Below are 14,863 nucleotides of genomic sequence, written 5' to 3'. Positions count from 1 at the left end.
ATAATTATTTTATATAGAATTACTTTATATAATTATTTTATAGAATATAGAATTATTTAAATCATTTTATTTAACAATGATTTAAAAATAATCATTTTCAAATTATTGTCAAATAAAATGATTTAAAAACTAGCGAAAAAAGATTAATATTACACAAATAAAAAATAATATTTACTGCCAGGTTGCTCCATCAGTGCCCGATGTCTCTCCCAGACCTCCACCTCCTCTCAGAATATGCACAGGACACTCGCGTAAAACACTCGCGAATACACTGTAATCTCGCGCGGACTATAACTTGAGTCCAATAACTAGAACGGCACTCGCGAAACGCGCGACGCGACGAACCGGCTGCGATTCGTTCATTTTCAAGTAAATCGGCGACGTTAACTTCCCCGTTGGATTTCTACACGAATGATTTTACTCAATATCTAAAAATTTATCTAGATATATACATTCAGACATATCCGGAAATTTTTAGATATTTGAGAAAAATCATTCTTCTCGTGTAAAATATCCTCTGGGTACTGAGCCCCCTCACCACGTCAAGATATACCCGTGAGAGGGAAGATAATCTGAAAAATGTAATAAATAGCTATATTACTATGCTATTATTGCAATCGGTTATCATTGCGAAAAAGTCAAAACAGATAAAAGGGCTGAATCTTTTATTTATTCATAGATAATGTCTGTAAGATATGATTAGAATCTATAAAATAGGCTAGAGATTAATAAAAGGAAGAAATGTTTCTTTTATTAATTGTTCCAAAGTTACGGTTAATTTTTTAACGGACCGTAACGAAAGATGCACAAAAACAAAAATTAATTAAATTATTAAACTGTATTAATTGTATTGAAAGCAGGAATTGCGACTTTTTTGCATGAGAGCATTCATATCAACGTTGCTTTTCTGACTCGCGTAATACCGTTCGTACAAACAAGTAGCCGTGTCGCATACTCCTTTTCACATTTCTTTTTGAAATATATAATAATCGCAAAAAGTGCTAGGTATAATACGAAATGTTGTATTTTATGAATATTCACATAATACGATTACTAATATGAATAATTATTCATAAAGTATAATACAACGTTTCGTATTGTATTAGACATTCTTCGCGAAAAAGATTTCAAAAAGTAATGTGAAAAAAAGCTGCGACACGGCTACGTTGTTTGTACGAGCTTCGGTAAGGGAATAATAACTGCGCGATAACTAGGCGTAAACATGACGCGCCGTTCCGTGCCACCTCGTACCATCCCCAACCGAAGGTCACGCGCCAACAGTCTAACTGTCGAAATACTAACGTTAACGCCTATTACAAAATCAATAAAATAATCTATTCATTACGTTTTAATATTCTTCGATGAATATTACACGATGCTTTATTGTACGATTTACGTTTTATTTCGTTACGCACACGACTCATCTATATTTTAGGCCGGTATTCATAGTCAGGGCTTATATTCAAGACCGTCTTAAGTATAATTTTAAGAAGTCACGAATCAGAGATCCGTATTAACATCGTAAGACATTACTTAAGACAGTCTTGAAATAAGGACGGACTATGAATACCGCCCTTAAATATCTGATTAATATATCTGTAAATGTGTAATATATATTTCTATTTATATCCATTATTATATTAAGTCCAAATTGTTTCATAATTTAAAAAATGTTTGCGTTTATCTTTATTTAAAGAATGTATATTATTAATCTTATTATTAATCTTTGAATTAATATTTGAACGTAAATCGTCAAAGAGAGTAATAAAGATTGAGATAACTCTGAGTACACACCTTAGTTTTGAGCAATATTACTATTTGAGCATCCTGATGTAATTAATTATCAGTTCGCGTTCGTGAATCTCTAATTTTCGTAGATTAATGCGCGAGCGCCCACGCCACACGTCCGTCTTGCTGCGAAGTCGTCGAGCGAATGCCAAAGTGACGATCGACCACCGCGCCTTGCCCCCCTACGCCTTCGCCTCGCGACCCACCGCTTTTCGTCGCGCGCGACCCCCTTCCCTCCCCCCGAGCTTTTCGCCAGATGTTGTTTAGATTACACTCAACTATCGCGTTTGAAAAATATTGAACGGTTAGTACAATTATTCAAGTATTTTATATGATTTTGACAAACGGATATCGCCGTACATTTCGCGTTTTGCTTTGTGGCATCTCGGGCATAATCTTATATTACTTGCATGCTTCTCTTAAACAAATTAGTAATTATTCGCGTGAGATATTTTTGATATTTTCAATAATTCTCAGTTTTCATAATTCTTTCTTAAAAAATATGTTTCATATATAATATATATAATAATATATGTCTTTAAACATGTACATTATTTCAATTATAAAATGTTTTGAATGTCAATTTTAAGATATTAAAACATATTTATCCTTTAAATATTTTTGCTTCGGAGTTTTACATTTTTGTATAAAAAAATACTATTTGTATAAAAAAATAATATAGTTTTCTTATTTCATTAATTATATTTAGTTATAACAATTTATATACAATTTGTTATAAATATCCAACTTTACAAATACTTTCTAAAGATGTCAAAATGTACGTAAGAACCGTTTAATAATTTTCATTTACTTGGAAAAGCCACGAAAATTAATGTAATTTAAATAAAAAAATTAAAAGCGTTATTTAGTATTAATTCATTATTTTAAATAACTACACTTCCGACTTATTTCTTATTTAATATTTTATAAAAGTTTCCGGAAACTATTTTATATCTTTTATTTTAAACATGCTTTTTGCACATATTCCTACGTTTTATATTTTAAATAAATTTCTGAACCTTATTTTCTATTTTTTATTTTAATAAAAATAATTCGTATGTTATTTTATCGAGCCATGATCGGCGTTACAATAGTATCTTAAATTAATTTATTAACTGAAAAATTAAATAATGATTAACAAGATGTTTAGTACTCTTAGCTAAAGCTGTATTCGGCACAAATTGTTTCACGATATTAGGAAAATTTGCATTTATCTTTATATAAAGAACATATATATAATATTTTATCAATCTTTATTGAAGTATGAATCATTAAAAAGAATTATGAAAATTGAGAATTATTGAAAATATCAAAAATATCTCACGCGAATAATTACTAATTCGTTTAAGAGAAGCATGCAAGTAATATAGGATTATGCCCTAAGATGCTACAAAGCAAAACGCGAAATGTACGGCGATATCCGTTTGTCAAAATCATATAAAATATTTGAATATTTGTACTAACCGTTCAATATTTTTCAAACGCAATAGTTGGGTGCAATCTAAACAACATCAGGCGAAAACTCGGAGGGGGAGAAGGGGGTCGCGCGCGACGAAAAGCGGTGGATCGCGAGGCGAAGGCGTAAGGGGGCAAGGCGCGGTGGTCGATCGTCATCACTTTGGCATTCGTTCGACGACTTCGCAGCAAGATCGACGTGTGGCGTGAGTCGCTCGCGCATTAATCTACGAAAATTAGAGATCCACGAACGCGAACTGATAATTAATTACATAAGGATGCTGAAATAGTAATATTGCTCAAAACTAAGGTGTGTATTCAGAGTTATATCTCAATCTTTATTACTCTCTTTGACGATTACGTTCAAATAAAGATTAATAATAAGATTAATAATGTACATTCTTTAAGTAAAGATAAACGCAAACATTTTTTAAATTATGAAACAATTTGGACTTAACATAATAATGGATATAAATAGAAATATCATATATTACACATTTACAGATATATTAATCAGATATTTAAAGGCGGTATTCATAGTCCGTCCTTATTTCAAGACTGTCTTAAGTAATGTCTTACGATGTTAATACGGATCTCTGATTCGTGACTTCTTAAAATTATACTTAAGACGGTCTTGAATATAAGTCCTGACTATGAATACCGGCCTAAAATGTAGATGAGTTGTGTACGTAACGAAATAAAACGTAAATCGTACAATAAAGCATCGTGTAATATTCATCGAAGATTATTAAAACGTAATGAATAGATTATTTTACTGATTTTGTAATAGGCGTTAACGTTAGTATTTCGACAGTTAGACGGTTGGCGCGTGACCTTCGGTTGGGGATGGTACGAGGTGGCACGGAACGGCGCGTCATGTTTACGCCTAGTTATCGCGCAGTTATTATTCCCTTACCGAAGCTCGTACAAACAACGTAGCCGTGTCGCGGCTTTTTTTCACATTACTTTTTGAAATCTTTTTCGCGAAGAATGTCTAATACAATACGAAACGTTGTATTATACTTTATGAATAATTATTCATACTAGTAATCGTATTATGTGAATATTCATAAAATACAACATTTCGTATTATACCTAGTACTTTTTGCGATTATTATATGTTTCAAAAAGAAATGTGAAAAGGAGTATGCGACACGGCTACTTGTTTGTACGAACGGTATTACGCGAGTCAGAAAAGCAACGTTGATATGAATGCTCTCATGCAAAAAAGTCGCAATTCCTGCTTTCAATACAATTAATACAGTTTAATAATTTAATTAATTTTTGTTTTTGTGCATCTTTCGTTACGGTCCGTTAAAAAATTAATCGTAACTTTGGAACAATTAATAAAAGAAACATTTCTTCCTTTTATTAATCTCTAGCCTATTTTATAGATTCTAATCATATCTTACAGACATTATCTATGAATAAATAAAAGATTCAGCCCTTTTATCTGTTTTGACTTTTTCGCAATGATAACCGATTGCAATAATAGCATAGTAATATAGCTATTTATTACATTTTTCAGATTATCTTCCCTTTCACGGGTATACCTTGACGTGGTGAGGGAGCTCAGTACCCAGTGGATATTTTACACGAAAAGAATGATTTTTCTCAAATATCTAAAAATTTTTGGATATGTCTGAATGTATATATCTAGATAAATTTTTAGATATTGAGTAAAATCATTCTCTTCGTGTAAAAATCCAACGGGGAAGTTAACGTCGCCGATTTACTTGAAAATGAACGAACCACAGCCGGTTCGTCGCGTCGCGCGTTTCGCGAGTGCCGTTCTAGTTATTGGACTCAAGTTATAGTCCGCGCGCGATTACAGTGTATTCGCGAGTGTTTTACGCGAGTGTCCTGTGCATATTCTGAGAGGAGGTGGAGGTCTGGGAGAGACATCGGGCACTGATGGAGCAACCTGGCAGTAAATATTATTTTTTATTTGTGTAATATTAATCTTTTTTCGCTAGTTTTTAAATCATTTTATTTGACAATAATTTGAAAATGATTATTTTTAAATCATTGTTAAATAAAATGATTTAAATAATTCTATATTCTATAAAATAATTATACATTCTCTAAGGTAATTATATATTGTCTAAAATAATTATTGTATATATATTTTTTAAAGATCTTAGCGAAAATAAATTTGTATAAAATTTTAAGTAATTTTTAAGTAACTCTTTTTTTACGTAATTTAGATTTTAGATAAAAGGAGAGTTATTAAAAATTTAGATAAAGTACTATATTTTTTCAAAAATAATTATATATATTCTCTAAAGAAAATTTTAGCAAAAATAAATTTGTATAAAATTTAAATATTTTAAAATTTTAAATAAATTTATTTTTACTAAGATCTTTAAAGAATATATATAATTATTTTAGAATTATATATTTTAGAATTATTTTAGAATTATATATTTTTAAAAAATGTATAATTATTTTAGATAATATATAATTGTTTTATATCTAATTAAATAATGGGTTCAAAATTCAATGCTTACAAAAATTATATTTTCAAAATTGTATGATTGTTTTTCTGCAAACTGCATGCGTTCATATAGCAATTATTTTTTAAAGTAATGATTATTAGTTATTTTTTTACTCAGTTTTAATTTGGATTTTAATTTATTTGTTACAGATGTAATTTTTAAGTAATTCTCCTTTTACATAATTTAGATAAAAGGAGAGTTATTTAAAATTTAGAGATAAAATAATTATATATTTTTTCTAAAATAATTATATATATTCTCTAAAGGTCTTAGCAAAAATAAATGTGTATAAAATTTAAATAATATTTTAAAATTTTATACAAATTTATTTTTATTAAGAAAATAATTGCTATATGAACGCATGCAGTTTGTTGAAAAATAATCATACAATTATGAAAATGTAATTTTTGTAAGCATTGAATTTTGAATCCATTATTTAATTATAGATATAAGATAATTATATATAATCTAAAATAATTATACATTTTTTTATAAAATATATAATTCTAAAATAATTATACATATATTCTCTAAAGATCTTAGCAAAAATAGATTTGTATAAAATTTAAATAATACTTTAAAATTTTTATTTTAGATAATGCATGATTGTTTTATATCTAATTAAATAATGAGTTCAAAATTCAATGCTTACAAAAATTATATTTTCGTAATTGTATGATTATTTTTCATGAATTATTTTTCATGAATTGTATGATTATTTTGCATGAACGCATGCACACTACATGTGTTCATATAGCAATTATTTTTTAAATTAATTATTATAAGTTATTTTTTTACTCAGTTTTAATTTGGATTTTAATTTATTTGTTGCAGAAGTAATTTTTAAGTAATTCTCCCTTTACATGATTTAGATAAAAGGAGAGTTATTTAAAATTTAGATATAAAATAATTAAATATTTTTTCTAAAATAATTATATACAGGGTGTCATGAATATACGGTCACACTCGTCCCGAGCAGGTAGAATGGTCTAAATTGAGTAGAAAAATCCTCTATCATTTTGTAATGCTCGCAATAATTAATGAGATATTAACGTTAAAAGATAGCCGAATACGCGGGTCTGCTCGACTTACTATTGTCAAAGGTACGGCCCACCGTGCGCACGACGCGCGGGCCGCGTGGAGCGGGAATGGCCTAGCAAGCGCGCCGCGCCCTTTGAGCTTAGATTCTCGCTGGACGGTATGTCCCGGTGGGTCGTACTTTCGACAACAATAGGTCGGGAGGACGTGCACATTCGGCTATTTTTAAACGTTAATATTTCGTTAATTATTGCGAGCAAAATGGTAGAGGACTTTTCTAATCAGTTTATTAGTCCACTCTACCTGCTCTGAACGAGTGGGGCCGTATATTCATGACATCCTGTATATCCAAAATATATATCAAAATCATATATATATATATATATATGATTTTGTTGAGACGAGAGAATATTATTAAAATTTTACATAATTTTCTAAATTCGCAATTTTATTATTTCTCACACAATTCGTAATCGAGTAAATAATTAATTATATAAAAACATATAATTTCAAAGGATTATATTGTTTAAAATATAATTCTCAACGAATCTTTTCCTTATTTGTTTAGGAGTTAGAAAACAAGACTTTAAAAATATAACGTCGATTAGAGCTTTATATTTGCTAGTTTAATTTAAGTTCATCGTTTTGTCATGATAATTTACGAATTGATTTCATCTGAATATTAAATTTTATTTGGAGAAGTTTGATAAATTTGGAATCATTCATGGATCATAAAGAAGAATATATTTGACATCTCCGCTTAGAGCACTTTCGCATTCGCAAGTTCTCCCTAAGCGGACGTAATGGATAAAAAGGGCTCCATCGAAGCTCGCTACCGCAAATCCGAGATGTCGGCGAATCCCCAGCAGTGACGTCAATTTTTCGACTTTCATATCCCTCTGTACTCAGATTCGAGCATATTCAGTAAGAAGAGCTGACGAAAGTTGACACAAAACGTCAGATGTTCTCTACGCAAGAGCTAAGATCGCGTTGTCGCCTTTAATGTGCTGCAACTGATTTCCATGTGATATTCCAAAACTCAAGCAACTGCCTCTAAAATATCTATTCAATTTCAACATCCAAAATATAATCTTGACAGCAATCATTACACATAAATAAATTTTATTTGTTGTTATTTATTCTATATTATATACCTAAATGAAATTAAATTTGTGTACAGACACTGCAATGAAAGATGTATTAAATTCCATGTGAAAGTATCTAAATATTTAAATCTACCTATAATACCGTATTATAATACTTACAAATATAGCTTCTTACATTAATTTTCTTGAATTCAATTTATCATAAATGTATCACAAATTATTTCTAAAAAGAATCAATGGAGAATTCTGATAAATGTCTCTTGTAAAACAGAACTCTCGTCGATATATATAATTTTTGAAAGCTTTAACCCTAATTTGAATATATAATGGACTAGTAAAAATATCTATATCAAACTCATTTACAAAGAACATTTACATAAAAATATTACAAATGAAAACTTCGTAACATAATTAAGATAACAAATTTCGTAACATAATTAAGATAACAAATTTCACATTCTAGTTGATTTTGAATAGAGTTATTGTTTTTTCTGCTTTCAATATTGAATCATCAATATCATCATTTTTGTGGAAATATTTGTATAATGTTCGTTTCAATAGTTACTTATTATTTATAATAATTTATATGATTTACTGTTCTTTTATTTTATGTAATTTATCTGAGATATAATCATCACCGTAAATCATATATGAATTCGCTTTTGGATCACCACATTATGGTTGAGACGTTATCGATGAAATAGGGTTAATCGAATTCGTGTGGATTATCTTTGATGTCTTCTATCTCAAAAGAAACACAGTCGCGTCGACGTGAATAATTTGCGGTCCAATATCGGCTCGATCTCTTCTTTCGCGAAAAGAGCAAAGGTTTAAAGGAACCCACTGGGAAAAGCGCCAGGATAGAAGGACAGGGTGCATCCGTAGTTTTGCATGGTAGGAACGATGCACCATATAGTCAGCGCAATCCGCGTTTGATCTTCGAGAAAATTTTACATTAAATTCATGCTTTGGGGAATTCAGATTGTAATATATGTAGCAATTTGTGATTTAAACCGCCTTAGTGAAAATTTTCTGTTGAGAAACCTACATGCAAGAGTTTGGTCGAATAGTAGATGTGCTGTATATAATTTCAAATAATCAAAATTATTATATTAAAATCATTCATATGTTTAATATCTCATAGATAATATGGCATGTGTCGTATACAATAAATTATTATGCATTTCAAGTTCAAACTTTAGCTTTAAAATTTATATTGAAGAAAGAGAGAGAAAAGTTGGACAGATTCTAATAAAAAAATTGCATTCTCTTCATTCTTTATATGAATGTGAAACGTGAAATGTACTGTTTAACGAATATATAAACTGATTTGATTGACATAATTTGAATTATTTGTAAAAAATACTTACTTAATTCTAATAAATTTAACGTAAATAGCTTAAAAACTATGTCTCACAGAAAAACTTAATAGTTAGCGAATTAGCCAATCATACACTAAATAAAAAATGGGTTGCATTAATTGGACTTCTGGTTGAAAATGTACAAATTAAAATTTTCTGATTGAATCTATTATAATTTTGATTGAGATAACCAATTCTGTTCCATATGATCTGAACCTTCTGTGTGGTTCATTCATTTTTAACTATAAGAAATTTTTTTCAATAGAGAATATAAATAAAGCAATAATGTAAGCAGTAGCAAATAAAAAATATTGATTTGCTTTACATTTTACTATTATAATCTTAAATTTCATTTTTTCATTTTTTCTGATAATCGTGAACTATCGAGTGTTTTTCCTCTGCGCATTTCTCTCATTTTTATATCGATCGGTTGATAGTCTATTCAGGCGAACTTGAAACTTCCAACTTTCTATCACCTAACCGTTTCCATCACTGTTGATCCGTAATACAGATCTCATCCTACCACCCCCTATATTCCCCGGCCTCTACTCTTGAATGATGCTGTATCTCGCATCGAGATTCCCACCTGCCCGTCGAGACGTCTCACCCTGTGGAGGCTAAATGGAGCGCGACCGACCGCAGAGCGAGGGTGAAATTCGCTGCATAATTAAATATATCAGCGCGAACCCTTCGACCGAGACTGAATACATTGCGTTTATTCCTTTCGCGAACTGCAGAGTTATAATTGGGGAGAATGCATGAAATCGTAATGGAAAATTGAAAAATTCAGCTGCTGAAAATAGCCGATTCCTTATTCTTCTTGGCAAAAGTAGTAAGAATTGAGAACTAGTTCGAAAAATAATAAATGAAAATTAGAATTTAGAAACTGTTTCACAACTTAAAACATTTTTTAAATATTTTTAAGTTTTTTCGTTTTGTTATCTAAATAAGTCACAAAGAAATTAAAAAATTAAAAAACTAAAAAAATTAAAAAGGGATTGTTTAAAAAATTTCTGACATTTTGAAGTAGAAATCAAACCTTTTATTGTTCTGGGAACTATTTGACTGGAGAGATGTACATTCACATTTTAAAATTATGCTTATAGTGTTAGGTACGATTATAAAATATGAGTAAATCTGTTCGAACAATGGTTAGCTGTTATAGCAGGAAATTCTATTGTTCTTCCATGCATTCACTTGTGCAATATACGTCTTTATCTTTCAAGTAGGAGTATTTCAATAGTATATTGTGAAAATAGAATAAAACAATTCTGTCGATTTATGAGACAGATAAAGAAAAATAACAAGTAATGACTTTGTCCTTAACTGTTTAATCATTTTTCTAATAATTATTCGAATAACTACAGTGCTCTGTCAAAATTATATTAATGAACAGAAATTTTAAAGCTCATTAAAGCTCATAAAGATTAAAATTTTGGCACAATTACTATAAATCGAAGATGAAGGTGGAGATGATTAACGAAAGATCTTGTATTACGTAATACGATATGGGAAAGATCGATCTCTGTCGACGTATCGAGAACATTGGCACGACGTACTCGCGGATGGTATGTCGAGGAATACGTACGTGCAGATAGATCATGTGCGCACGTGATCCAGGGATCGTGTGGCCCTCGTACTCTGGATTCGCCGGCCGTGCCGCAAGATGAAACGGATTATTGCTTCGCCACGTTTATGTACCCTCCTCGATATATCTGTCCACCGGCCCCTAGATAGCGACATATTAATGCCAAAGGGCTCTGCGACGGACCCGGATATGTACCGTAGGTACTTGAGACTATATATGCACGCTCACGTATATATACACACGGCTTTCGAGCACCGAATATATATAGCCAATCACTCTGCGCATCTTCTCATCATCGAAGACGAGCCTCCTTACGCCTCGCATGATACGTCCATGAAATTGGATCGAATGATCTCAGACTGATCCTGCGAGGTTACTAGGTCAACGGAAATACTAGTCGTTCTTATTGAGAGATCATTTGTGAGGATGCTTTGAATAATTCAAAGTCCTGCGACGAAATTTTTTTATTTGAGAAATATAAATTATAATTTATAGAAAAATCTTATCTTTCTAAATATTTAATTGGAGTATTATTATTAAAGTTATTATTATTATTGTTGAATCGTAATTTAGTGCTTTTTAATTATAGAAATTCTGCTGTAGAAAATTGCGGGCTACAAAATAATGATATTTTATGTAAAGTATATAATTCTTTAAAATTAGTTTGACAATTTTATATTTATATTTATAAATAATATAAAATGTATTACGATAAAGGTACGATGAAAGCAATAAGTTAAAAAATCCATTTTTCACGTACGCACTCGAGAACATATTTTGTACTTGAATCCATCCACAAGAGATTTATTATGCAAGAGAGACTTTGCGCCTGCAAGTTCTACTTTTCTTAGACTCTTTATCGCCATTATTGATTTTCGATTATCGGCCACCTAATGCATCGGACGTTTTTGGGTTAAAGACCACCAGCATCCCGTGTGCTCATCGCTTTCCGCGACTCCTGATAAGACTTTGCGATCATGCCATTAGATAGAGGAACCGTCACACTTTGGTGCAGTCGCATCCGACTGCGCCAAGAACGAATTCATGTCTCGAGAACTTGTGTTTGAAAAATAGTGAAGTGACTTCAAAGTTTATAGTTGTCAAGCTTGTAACTATAAAGTGAAAGCGGGAGTTTCCCGCAGAGATAAAAATTTTGAAAGAAAACGAATGCGAATAATTATATTTCTAAAAAAAAAATGTTAAAAAGAAAATTATATATTTTTTATATTTGAAAACAAATAAAATATTCTTTAATGTATATAAATATATATGTAATAATATTTGTAATAATATATTCTAAAATATTCTATAAACATTGTCTCTTAAATTTACGAGATTTACAAGAGTGACCAATTAAATTCTCGACTATGAATATGGAAAATTCTTGTTATAAATACTGCATGTCGTCGTCTTGAATCATAACAGAAAGCACTGCAGGATTATTTTGGGCCTTCAATCCGTGAACGTTCGACTTAAAAAATTCCGACTGAATTGCGGATGTGTCTAATTAGCGCGGATGATTTTCAATGTCGCGGTTCGCGTCGTTGTTATTTTGGAGAGGAAGAGAGACGCGCGTTGAAAAACGCGGGAAACCAACGGACGAACGACGATAAATTGCCATAAAGATTTCGCTGTCATCGTTAGAGTCGCCAATTAAGCGGGTGGAATAATCGGCATCCACTTCGCGATAATTTACGGAACGACGGGTGGCTAATTTAACGCGCGCGGCTGGAAACGTGCAAAGAATCGACTTTTATTCACGAATTCACGTCAAAACTGTAATGTAGAAATTTGCTCAAGAAGAAAACGCGAAATAAAAGATTCACAATGTCGTTCGTAAAAAGATATAAAAATATATTATATTATATTGTTTAATAATTGTTTGTTCTGACTTTACAAAAATTCAAACTTTATGTTTATTATAATTTTCATACGATTCGAGATAAATCAGAGCTAAAAAAAATTGCACATTAAATTAAAAAATTCTGATATATGAAAAATAACATGTTTTTATCAAATTTTTGCTTTTAAAAAGTATAAATTGAACTAAAAAATATATCGTCATAATTTGAAATTATATGTAAATTATAAGCGATCCAAACAAGCAATGATTACATAAATAATCAGCATTGGTTCAACAAAAATACACACACATTATACATCCAAATACCAATCTCAAAATAAAATAACATCTTGGCGTCAATCATTATCGCACATGGTCCAAAGCAATACGCAAGACAAGCATTTAAATAATCCTGATTTAAATAAAATGTGTCCGCAGACGCCCACGTTCCGAAGAACTCGCAGCATCATGATACGTTTTACCAATCGTATTCTCATTGCTTTCTTTCACTCTCTCTTCTTTCTTCGAAGCTTCTGCCATCGGTCTTCAATCACACTCGGATCTTTCGTCTCGATAGTGCAAGCGTAAGTGCAAGACGTGTCAGTGACTCTCAACCTGACAGCCTAGCTGCCTTGGAAGGTACGTCCTCGAAGAAGATCGATCGCATTCAGGGAGGACACTGACCTGATTTACGATGTTCCACATCGCCGACCAGAAAAGTTCACGACGATCAACCTTCTCCATTTAATTAAAAAACTACATAGGCTATAAAAATGTGTTGCGCTTTTCCTAAAATTTTCCAGCTATAAATCTTTAACCATGCAATATGTCATAAATTCCTTTATTACAAATATTTCTAGAATCATAAAATTTTCAATTATCAGTTTTTTCGATCGTATCTTTATCAATCATATATTTTTCCACATTTTTAATAAATAATAAATTCGTTAATATAATAAAATATTAATATTATATAAAAATATATCTTTTTTTTATATTATATATTTTATACAAATTTGATATAGGTAAAATATCATGAAAATCGCTCGTATTTCGTAACTATCAATAAGGCAATCAATTCTCGTCATTGACGAAAGGAATTCAAGAGAAAAGATGGAAAAAATGGGACCTCGCGGCGGGTGTGACTTAATGTAGTCGAAGAAATAAACGGGCCAACGATATATATCAAAACGCGGACAGTCTTGTTGCGTATAAATGATATAAATAAAATCAACCTAGGAATACCGGGACTATTTATCATCCGGCTAAAATACCTCGTGTCTGCGTCCTCTCACGTTCCCATTAATAACGACGAGAAAAGCCATTTTCTTGGACGTAGCCTTACTTCCAGCACATTATACTTATTTCGTGAGAAAACGCGCATTTAAGAAAAGATTTCAGCGTTTACCTTAATTAAAAATGCGGCATATAGTAATTTTTCCTTACGATTATGGTCTATATTATCAAATGCAATAGTCTGAAAATTTAAATTCCCATGTATTACACGGTTTTTTAATGACTTACTATATAATAGTAGTTTATAGAAATTGATATGAATCCTAATTATAATATAACAGGTTATAATCATGTAATGTGTGTTATAATATGATCAGACAGCGTAGCTTTTTATGGTTTAATATAATACTCGTACAGAAAATTACATAGGGGATAATCTAGGATATGTAGTACGAGATGAATCACATTTTTGGAAAGGAGAATTGTGAAAGTCAGGAAAGGAGATTGGAAAGAATTGAGAAAGACTTTGCTAGAGAAAATCATAATTTAGAAACTTATAATTTGATAAAGTTGTAATCTAGAAAGTTTATGATTTAGAGAATTTTAAACTGGAAAATATACTACTTAGAAGTGATGAAATATTGGATAGAGTTTTTTTTTACAATCTGTAAAAGAAAGGACTTGAGCAAAATGAACGAGGAGTTCATCAATTCGGCAAGAGTAAATCTGCGATCTAATATTCCATCATCTGTGTCTGTGCACACGCATATTTGTGAGATACCGACTCGACGTTCACTCGAGTTTCTCGATGCATCCTCGGTTGCATCCTCTCTTTTGTATGCACATGCATACGAGTCGCATATGTGCGTAAACGTAATAGAGAGCCTCCGGGAAAGCCGCGGGATGACATCTGGCCAAATATTTAGGTGTCGAGATAAGAGATGTGTTTG

The 14,863-nt window shown here is 31.0% G+C and overlaps 1 protein-coding gene and 2 long non-coding RNA genes across 12 annotated transcripts in view; 2 read left to right on the top strand and 1 right to left on the bottom strand.

Moving 5' to 3' along the window:
• Nucleotides 1–1,937, bottom strand: part of LOC147909876 (uncharacterized) — an 84,411-nt gene extending 82,474 nt beyond the window's left edge. The window contains exons 1-2 of the long non-coding RNA XR_015545043.1: nt 1,795–1,937; nt 176–572 (exon numbers count right to left, since the gene is read on the bottom strand). This is a non-coding gene — a long non-coding RNA (uncharacterized LOC147909876). The remainder of the gene's footprint in view (nt 1–175; nt 573–1,794) is intronic.
• Nucleotides 1–14,863, top strand: part of LOC105152941 (latrophilin Cirl) — a 476,845-nt gene that overhangs the window by 343,821 nt on the left and 118,161 nt on the right. The window lies entirely within an intron of this gene.
• Nucleotides 4,602–14,863, top strand: part of LOC147909875 (uncharacterized) — a 30,987-nt gene continuing 20,725 nt past the window's right edge. The window contains exon 1 of the long non-coding RNA XR_015545044.1: nt 4,602–5,173. This is a non-coding gene — a long non-coding RNA (uncharacterized LOC147909875). The remainder of the gene's footprint in view (nt 5,174–14,863) is intronic.

This window comes from Acromyrmex echinatior, chromosome 4, assembly GCF_024713525.1.
Source record: "Acromyrmex echinatior isolate Ae372 chromosome 4, ASM2471352v2, whole genome shotgun sequence".
Classification (NCBI taxonomy): domain Eukaryota; kingdom Metazoa; phylum Arthropoda; class Insecta; order Hymenoptera; family Formicidae; genus Acromyrmex; species Acromyrmex echinatior.
Note: the sequence above shows the minus strand (reverse complement) of the source record. Positions and strands in the feature narration are given on the sequence as shown.